The sequence below is a fragment of the Sapajus apella genome, unplaced genomic scaffold (genome assembly GCF_009761245.1).
Source record: "Sapajus apella isolate SASKATOON/1434 unplaced genomic scaffold, GSC_monkey_1.0 scaffold86, whole genome shotgun sequence".
Taxonomy (NCBI): domain Eukaryota; kingdom Metazoa; phylum Chordata; class Mammalia; order Primates; family Cebidae; genus Sapajus; species Sapajus apella.
This window is the reverse complement of record NW_022437026.1, coordinates 652,972-661,955: the sequence shown is the minus strand read 5'-3', so window position 1 is coordinate 661,955 and position 8,984 is coordinate 652,972. Positions and strand designations below refer to the sequence as shown.

Genomic DNA, 8,984 nt, shown 5'->3' with positions numbered 1-8,984 from the left:
CAATATGTATATTAGTGATAATGTCAACAGGTGTATTATAATTATATAAACTCAAGGCAAAGATTCCATAAATCTTGAATGTATACTTTGGAGGAAAAGCAAGTCATCATCTTGTCAATTAATTAATATTCTCTGGGACAGTTTCCTAAGCCAGGAATGATTAAATGATTTTTTGGCCCCATCTCAGTTGAAGCTTTCTATAATTCTAAAATTTAGCAATTTAATTAAAATATCTTTAGCAAACAAGTTATGTTAACTATTCCAAGCTAGGACACACCATTTTTTGTTGTTTGTTTAATCGCAATCTATATAGTATGATGGAACAGAAAAGTGTTTTTTTTCCCACTGTAAAGATATAAATTATCTTTATAATTCTGCATAAATGGCCATAAATAAATAGTAACTTTTAAAACTTGTTCTCAAGAAAGTCACATGCATGACTTGCAGGTCACATAACATCATATTTTTTATTAGCATCCTGGTTACTTTTCTCTGATTGCTTGTTTGTTTGCCATTTAACCTTTCATTTCCTGCTATGGTGATAATCTCCACATTTGTAAATGGAATGATGCCTTTAACGACTTTTGCATCTCGCATTCAAGTGAATTTTGTGTTTACTTCAGTGCTTCAAATACCAAAGAAGTCTAGAATTTTGAAGATGTCTTGAATTTGTGATGTTGCTTACCGCAAGTGCTTAAAGACACAGATTTAGGGATAAGAGAGCATTTTTTTTCCCAAAAGAAAATGACTCATTAATTGTAGATCTGAGTGAAAGCAAGGTGTCTCAAGTCATGTTTTTTCCCTCTTATGTACCTAATGGCAGGTGGTCAAATTTTTATTGACTTATTTCTCCCTCCTTTATCCCCAGTAACTTCATCTGTGTGCAGAGGAATAAAAAATGCAAATGGTTTAAAGTCTACAACTCTTGCATTATGCTTTGGCTGATATAAACATCACAACTAAAATCTTACAATGCTCCTTTTGAGGTCTTAGCCAAGAGGCCCTGGAGTTTTTCTACACTGAAATAATGTTGTCTTCATTTTTTTTTTTTTTTTTTTTTTTTTTTGAGACAGATTTTCCCTCTGTCTCCCAGGCTGGAGTGCAATGGCATGGTCCCAGCTCACTGCAACCTCCACTGCCCGGGTTCAGGAGATTCTCCTGCCTCAGCCTCCTGAGTAGCTGGGATTACAGGTGCCCACCACCGTGCCTGGCTAAGTTTTGTATTTTTAGTAGAAACAGGATTTCACCATGTTGGCCAGGCTGGTCTAAAACTCCTGACCTCAAGTGATCCCCCTGCCTCGGCCTCCCAAAGCGCTGGGATTACAGGCATGAGCCACCACACTCGGCTCATGTTGCCTTCACTATTTGACATAGAAGTAATAGTACCAAAGCTTAACAAAAATTAGTAAACAAATAGGAAATAATTGATTAATAATAATTGTTGTCATATCATTCTATATTTATTTGTTGAGCTTTTATCTATTATGGGGCAAGCATATTGCTTGGCCATGAATAAACAAAGTTCAATAAAGTATAAAGCACAATCTCTGTCATCTAGTTGTTCACACTCTATTTAAGGCATACACAGAAGTATATGGTTTTAAATTAGTATGTAATTCACTGTGGTAGACACAAACTCTGGGTGTTTTAAATGATAGCATTACGGATGACAATTTCCTAATAGGTCTCCAATATGAAATATGAGAAAACAGTGTTAGGGAAGGTGTCCTACACTGGCTGATTTCTGGAGAATTTTTTTAAAAATATGTTAGAAATCAAGGTAAAATCAAGGTAATGTTGTTAAAACAGACTGAAGACAGAAATCCCAAAAACATAGAAGAGAAACATTAAAATGAATAAATAAAGCTGTATGTAGTCCAGCATTGTTGGTTTATTAAGTGGAGTTATGAAGAGCTGGAGACAAAAATAGAGCCTGGAGCAACCTGGGACCACAGGAAAGGGTGTGAGTGAGAAGAAAGATTGATAATCTAAGCTATTTTGAGTAGTACCATGTAGTCAGTAAAAAGCCCGTGAGGGGTTTTAAGGAAGAGGTTAACGAGGCCAGGTTTCCATGCTTTGAGTAGACAATGTGACCTGCTCAGAGGACAATGAATTTGATATTAATGGAGCTAGAAGAACAGACAGAAACCGTTAGGGGCCATAGGCAATAGAAGCAAATGATGTTTTTACCTGGAACTGTGATATTAACAAAGAAAACTATTTCCCAACGAAAATACCAATCTCTACCAGAAAGCAGAACTAATTATTGACAATGCTGCACTAGAACAGATTTAGAATGCAGTGTTGGTTTCATTCTCTGAGGAAAGGAGTATATTCAAATGGCTGTCATATAGCAACATTGTGGTCGCTGCATAGTAACCTTGTGTATTTTTTTTTTTTTTTTTTTTTGAGACGGAGTTTCACTCATGTTACCCAGGCTGGAGTGCGATGGCGCGATCTCGGCTCACTGCAACCTCCGCCTCCTGGGTTCAGGCAATTCTCCTGCCTCAGCCTCCTGAGTAGCTGGGATTACAGGCACGCGCCAACATGCCCAGCTAATTTTTTGTATTTTTAGTAGAGACGGGGTTTCACCATGTTGACCAGGATGGTCTCGATCTCTTGACCTCGTGATCCACCTGCCTCGGCCTCCCAAAGTGCTGGGATTACAGGCTTGAGCCACCGCGCCCGGCCACCTTGTGTATTTTTTAACAATTTATTGCAACTTAGTTCCAAATATATCCTCGACTGCCCGGCTCTAAGATAAACAAAATAGATCCCATTAATTTTCTCCCTTGCCAGCTTATATGATAAGTTTTAACACTAAAAGCCACTGTGTAGACGGGAAGAGAAAGGGTTTTTCTTCCTGGTTTTATCATACTTTCTCACCTTTTGCCCGTATGGCTGTGGCTACCATCTGCAGGCCTGCATGACTTCCTGTGGTATTTACCCTCCAGCAGGTTTTGGTTGCCTGTCCCATGCCTTCCAGCATCTAGCTCCAGCACTCTGGAATGAAAACTCTTCCTCCCTGCCAGTCACAGCGTGAGATCCATCCTCACCAGTTTCAACCTGCTGGTTTTCAAACTGCCCTGTCCTAGGACCACCCACAGTTGTTGAATTCTCATTTTAAACACCTTCGAAGACTAGAAAAAATTAATTCATCTGAATATGTGGGTGGAAATATTTATTTTATTCAGGACTTAGAAATAATAGTTCTTGATAATATTAATGATTTATAATTTATACATGATGTATTTTAATGAATAGCAGGTGTTTAAGAAATAAGATAGCTGGGCGCGGTCACTCATGCCTGTAATCCCAGCGCTTTGGGAGGCCGAGGTGGACAGATTGCTTGTGTTCAGGAGTTTGAGACCAGCCTAGCCAACATGGCGAAACTCCAACTCTATGAAAAAGCCAGGCATAGTGGCGCGTGCCTGTAGTCCCAGTTACTCAGAAGGTGGAGGCCAAAGAATTGCTTGAGTCTGGGAGGCTGAGGTTCAAGTAAGCTGAGATTGTGCCACTGCACTCCAGCTGGGGTGACAGAGTGAGCCTCTGTCTCAAAAAAAGAAAGAATATGTATCTGGATATGAATTTTTAAAATAATGTAAAGATGTAAAAATAATTCTGAGAACATAATTGTATGACTTTTGAAGAAACTAGAAGTATGTTCTTTACTGATGGTGGAAGTTACGTTATATCAAACCTATGTAAGCTATAATACACAAGTGTTCATAAGCTGGTGTTTACAAGGGTATTTTAATTTCCAAACAAAATTCAAAAGAAGTTCGTCTCTGTAAAAATTCAAATGTACACAGTTCTTGTTCCTCTCTGAAGATACTGGAAACCTGAAATACACAAAATAATGTATTGCTAATACTGGTAATTTAAAAAAAACAGTATTTTTAAGAATAGGCAAGTTATTTAGATTAATATTTATATATCTAAATCTGAATATTTTCTACATAATTTGTCTATGGAAACAAGTACTTATAGAATTGTTCACATATTGCTCTTTTCTTTCTAATATTATTCCTTCTAGGTATAAAATATAGAACTTGTCAAAAAGATTAGTGTTTGCAATAGAAAACTGAGCCATTTGGCCACACTTGCAAATAATTATTGTTTTGCGGGAGACTGCAATCCGTAAAAAAATAATAGCAGAGTTGGAGAATTTGTATGAGAAAACACATTTTGTGAGATGCAAAATCAAAGCTATTATACTAATTTAAATTTTGTAATAGCAAAGCTAATTCTTGTTACTTTTCAGTCTCAATTCACTAAGATAATGAGTGTTACACACTGAACACATAAAAATGTATTGCCACATCTGAATGAGGAGGACAAATTAACAAAACAATACAAGGCTCTGGAAATTGATCAAAGGCTAATAATCATTTGTGAAATTTTTTTTTTTTTTCTGGAGAAACTGCTAGGGATTCAGGAAAGAATGCAGCAAATTTTTTTTTTTTCTTTTCTTTTTTTGAGACAGAGTTTCACTCACGTTACCCAGGTTGGAGTGCAATGGCGCGATCTCGGCTCACTGCAACCTCCGCCTCCTGGGTTCAGGCAATTCTCCTGCCTCAGCCTCCTGAGTAGCTGGGATTACAGGCATGCACCACCATGCCCAGCTAATTTTTTGTATTTTTAGTAGAGACGGTGTTTCACCATGTTGACCAGGATGGTCTCGATCTCTTGACCTCGCGATCCACCCGCCTCGGCCTCCCAAAGTGCTGGGATTACAGGCTTGAGCCACCGCGCCCGGCTGAATGCAGCAAATTTGTAGTAAGTTTACCTAGCACTACTCCCATGCCTCCCTGCCCACCTACCACACCCCAGCATCGTGAGAAACAACTGTAGTTTTACAGCTTGGGGAAGGCAGGGAAAATCAACAGTCTTTTTGCCACAAGAACAGACTTAATTAGCTGCCAGAGGTTGGGGACGTAGGGTAATAGACCAGTGCTTTTCAATTCAAAGTGCTGAATTTTTGTAGGAAATGAATGAGAAAAATCCCTTTTTTTTTTTTTTTTTTTTAAGTCTGAGGTGCAGTCTCCTTTGGGGCAAGAACAATGCCAGCCATAAGTACAGTAGCAAGAGCTTGGGTGACAGAGCTCTAAAATGAGAGTGCAATAGGCTTCATAATATTGGCTCACTTCATATTTTTTGAAAATGTTTTAATTGACACATTGCAATTGTTCATACTTACGGGGTACAATTTGATGTTCAATACATACATATATTGCATTGAAAAATCAAATCAGGTTATTTAGTGTATCCATCCACTTCATGTATTTATCATTTCTTTGTGGAGAACATTCAAAATCTTCTGTTTCAGCTATTTTGTAATGTGCAATATCTTTTTGTTTGTTTTTTGTTTTTTAAGACAGGGTTTCGCCACGTTGGTCAGGCTGATCTTGAACTCCCGACCTCAGGTGATTCACCTGCCTTGGCCTCCAAAGTGCTTGGATTACAGGTGTGAGCCACCACGCCCGGCCATGTGCAATATCTTACTGTTAACCATTATCATCCTACTATGGAATAGAATGGAAGAACTTACTCCTTTTTCCTAACTATAACTTTATACCCTGACCAAGCTCCCGCCCTGTACCCCTCTTTTTTTCTCCTCCAGTCTCTGTTGATCACTGTTATGGTGTTTTTCTGGTGATCAATCTGCTTCTATAATATCAACTCTTTTTTGCTTTAATTCTACATATGAGTGAGATTATGTGGTGTTTGTCTTTCTGAATCTGGCTTTTTTTACTTAACATGATGCCCAGCAAGTTCATCCATATTGTCATAAATAACGGGATTTTATTCTTGATTATTGAAAAAAATATGAATATGTGTAGAGGAGATCAGAGTGATTCCAGTAAAAAGTAAAAGCCCAAAGGGACTTGAGAACTGATTGTAAAGTTCTGAACACTTCCTCCACCACACACACACACACACACACACACACACACGCACACACACACACACAGACACATACACACACACAGACACATACACACACACACAGACACATACACACACGCACACAAACACGCACACACACACATACACACACCCTGCTAGCACAGAGTCAAACCTCTACTAACTTAAGGTGTTTCAACAAACCTTTTAAAATAATATATTGGCTGACAACCAAGCTATGCAATTCACAAGGACAATCCCTAGTACGTGGGGCTAAAAAATGACAGTGAAAAATAAGAATTTGAAACAAAAACATTTTAAGTGTCCACTGGCCAACTTTGGCTAGTGCCAGTGTATTGATAACAAACTTCTAAATTTTATATTAAAATGCCTAGGCTTATGCAAATATAGTGTAGCTTTGGGAGATCTTCATGTAAACTTAAAAATATGAGTATTCTGAATTAGGGATTAAATATATGCCTTAAATGCATATATTGCAACAAAAATTGCAGATAAGAAATGGTCTGAACATGTATCAAAAAATAAAAACAGAAAGATGAAATTAACTGAAATTAAATAGAAGTAAAGAAAACAATAAATAGTAAAAAAAACCATGACAAAGAGCAAAATTACAGTAGAGAGGGTCAATGAAGCTGAAGGTATTTTCACTGAAAGGACTTAATAAAATTGATAAAAGACTATTAAAGAATTTGAGAAGGCACAAATATTTTTCTAGATTAAATAAGGGAAAACCATTTTGGCTTTTACAGGTATTAAACAGATAATGAAACCATTATGAATACTTTTATATCCATATGAGATAGAAAATTCATGAAAATACAAATTATCAAAATGCAATACAACACACAGAAATCTGAGTAACCTCTATATGTGCTAAAGAAATTGACTTTCCTACATAAACTTTTCTACAAAAATATTCTTCAAACTCAGGTGGCATCACTAGTGAATAATTACATTTTAAAATAAAACAGTGCCCTTACACAAAGTCTTCTAGGTTACAGAAAAGAGGAATGCTTCCCAATACATCCTTAAGAGCAAAGCTTCTCATGTACATAGGTATAAATAAAAACACAGTCGAATCTCCTATGCACTAATAAATTTGAACAGGCAATGCAGAATGGCCAGTATGGTTTTATTTCAGACTGGTTGAACATTTGAGAGAAGTGAAATAGTTTACTTTATAAACATTATGCAGAGAAAACATGTATCATTCCAATTGATGCAAAAAATAATAAAAATGTTACAATCAATAATAAAAAATATGATAAAACTGCTTCAATGTAAGGATATAATAAAAATGAACAAACTTTATAAATATGGATGAAATGTTGCAAACTTTTTACCTAAAATAGGAAATGATACATATGATATACATATAACCTTTCTGTGCCTTCTAATCAACATTCAAACGAAAACCTTAGCTAGTCCAGATTCAGTGCAATGTCTATCAAAACGCCAGTGACATTCTTTACAGAAATAGTGAAACCAACTCTCAAATTTATATGAAACCACAACACATCCAGCATAGCCAAAGCAATTCTGAGCTTAATATCAAAGCTGGAGGCATCACATTACCTGAATATACTGCAAAGCTGTAGCAATCAAAACCACATGGTGCTGGCATTAAAACAGACATATAGACCAACGAATCCAGAAATAAATCTGTGTGTTTACAGGCAACTCAGTTTTGACAAAGGTGCCACAAACATACACTGGTAAAAAAGATAGTGTCTTCAAAAAATAATGCTGGGAAAACTGCATATTGATATGCAGAAGAATGAAATTAGACTACTCTCACCATACGCAAAACCAAACTAAAACGGATTGAAGACTTACATGTAAGATCTGAAACTATAACACTATTAGAAAAAAAGATCGGAGAAATGTTTTAGATATTGGTCTGGGCAGAAAATTCTTGAGTGAGACCTCAAAAGCACAGGCAACAAAATCAAAAACAGACAAATAGGATTACATCAAGCTAAAACGCTTTGGTACAGCAAAGGAAACAATCAGCAGAGTGAAAAGACAAACTACAGAATGAGAGAAAATATTTTTACGCTATTCTGCTGACAAGGGATTAATAACCAGGATGTATAATGAACTCAAACAACTTAGTAGCAAGAAATCAAATAATTAGATCAAAAAATGGGCAAAAGATCTGAATACACATTTTTCAAAGGAAGATATACAAATGGTCGATAGGTATATGAAAAAATGCACAACATCCCTAATCATCAGAGAAATGCAAATCGAAACTGCAATGAAATATCATCTCATCCCAGTTAAAATGGCTACTATAAAAAAGACAATAATGGATGCTGATGAGGGTGTGAAGAAAAGGGAACCCTCGTACACTTTTGGTGGGAAAGTAAATTAGCACAGTCATTATGGAAAACAATATGGAGATTCCTCAAAACACGAAAAATAGAACTTCCATGTGATCAGCAATCCTACTGCTGGGTATATATTTAAAAGAAATGAAATCGGGATATCAAAGCTAAATCTGCACTACCATGTTTATTGCAGTACTGCCACTTAAGAAAATGTGGTTCAGATAGATCACATATATGTGGAATAATAATGGACTATTATTCAGTCATAAAAACATAAAGTCCTTGTCATTTACAACAATATGGTTGGAACTGGAGGACATCATGTTAAGTGAAATGAGCCAGGCACAAAAAGGTAAATATCACTTGTTCTCACTCATATGTGGGAACTAATAAAATTGATCTCATAGATGTAGAGAGTAGAATAATAGTTAATAGCGCTGGGAAGTATAGTGCGGGCTTATGAAGAAATGTTGGTTAATGATTACGCAAGTACAACTAGACAAAAGGAATAAGATCTAGTGTTTGGTAGCATAATAAGGCAACTATATTTAATATTAATTTATTGTATTTTTCAAAATAACTAGAGGAGTAGATTTCAGATGTTTCCAACACAAAGAAATGATAAATTTTTGAAGTGATGCATATCCAAATTACTTGATTTGATCATTACACATTGTATACTTGTATCATTATATCATGTATACTTGTAAATACATACGCTAT

The 8,984-nt window shown here is 36.2% G+C and overlaps 1 protein-coding gene across 1 annotated transcript in view; it reads right to left on the bottom strand.

Moving 5' to 3' along the window:
• LOC116534155 (NKG2-D type II integral membrane protein) overlaps positions 1-7,519 on the bottom strand; it is a 27,432-nt gene extending 19,913 nt beyond the window's left edge. The window contains exon 1 of the mRNA XM_032254344.1: positions 7,514-7,519. The gene's annotated coding sequence lies outside the window, so the exon portion shown is untranslated. The remainder of the gene's footprint in view (positions 1-7,513) is intronic.
• Between the last annotated feature and the right edge of the window lie 1,465 nt (positions 7,520-8,984).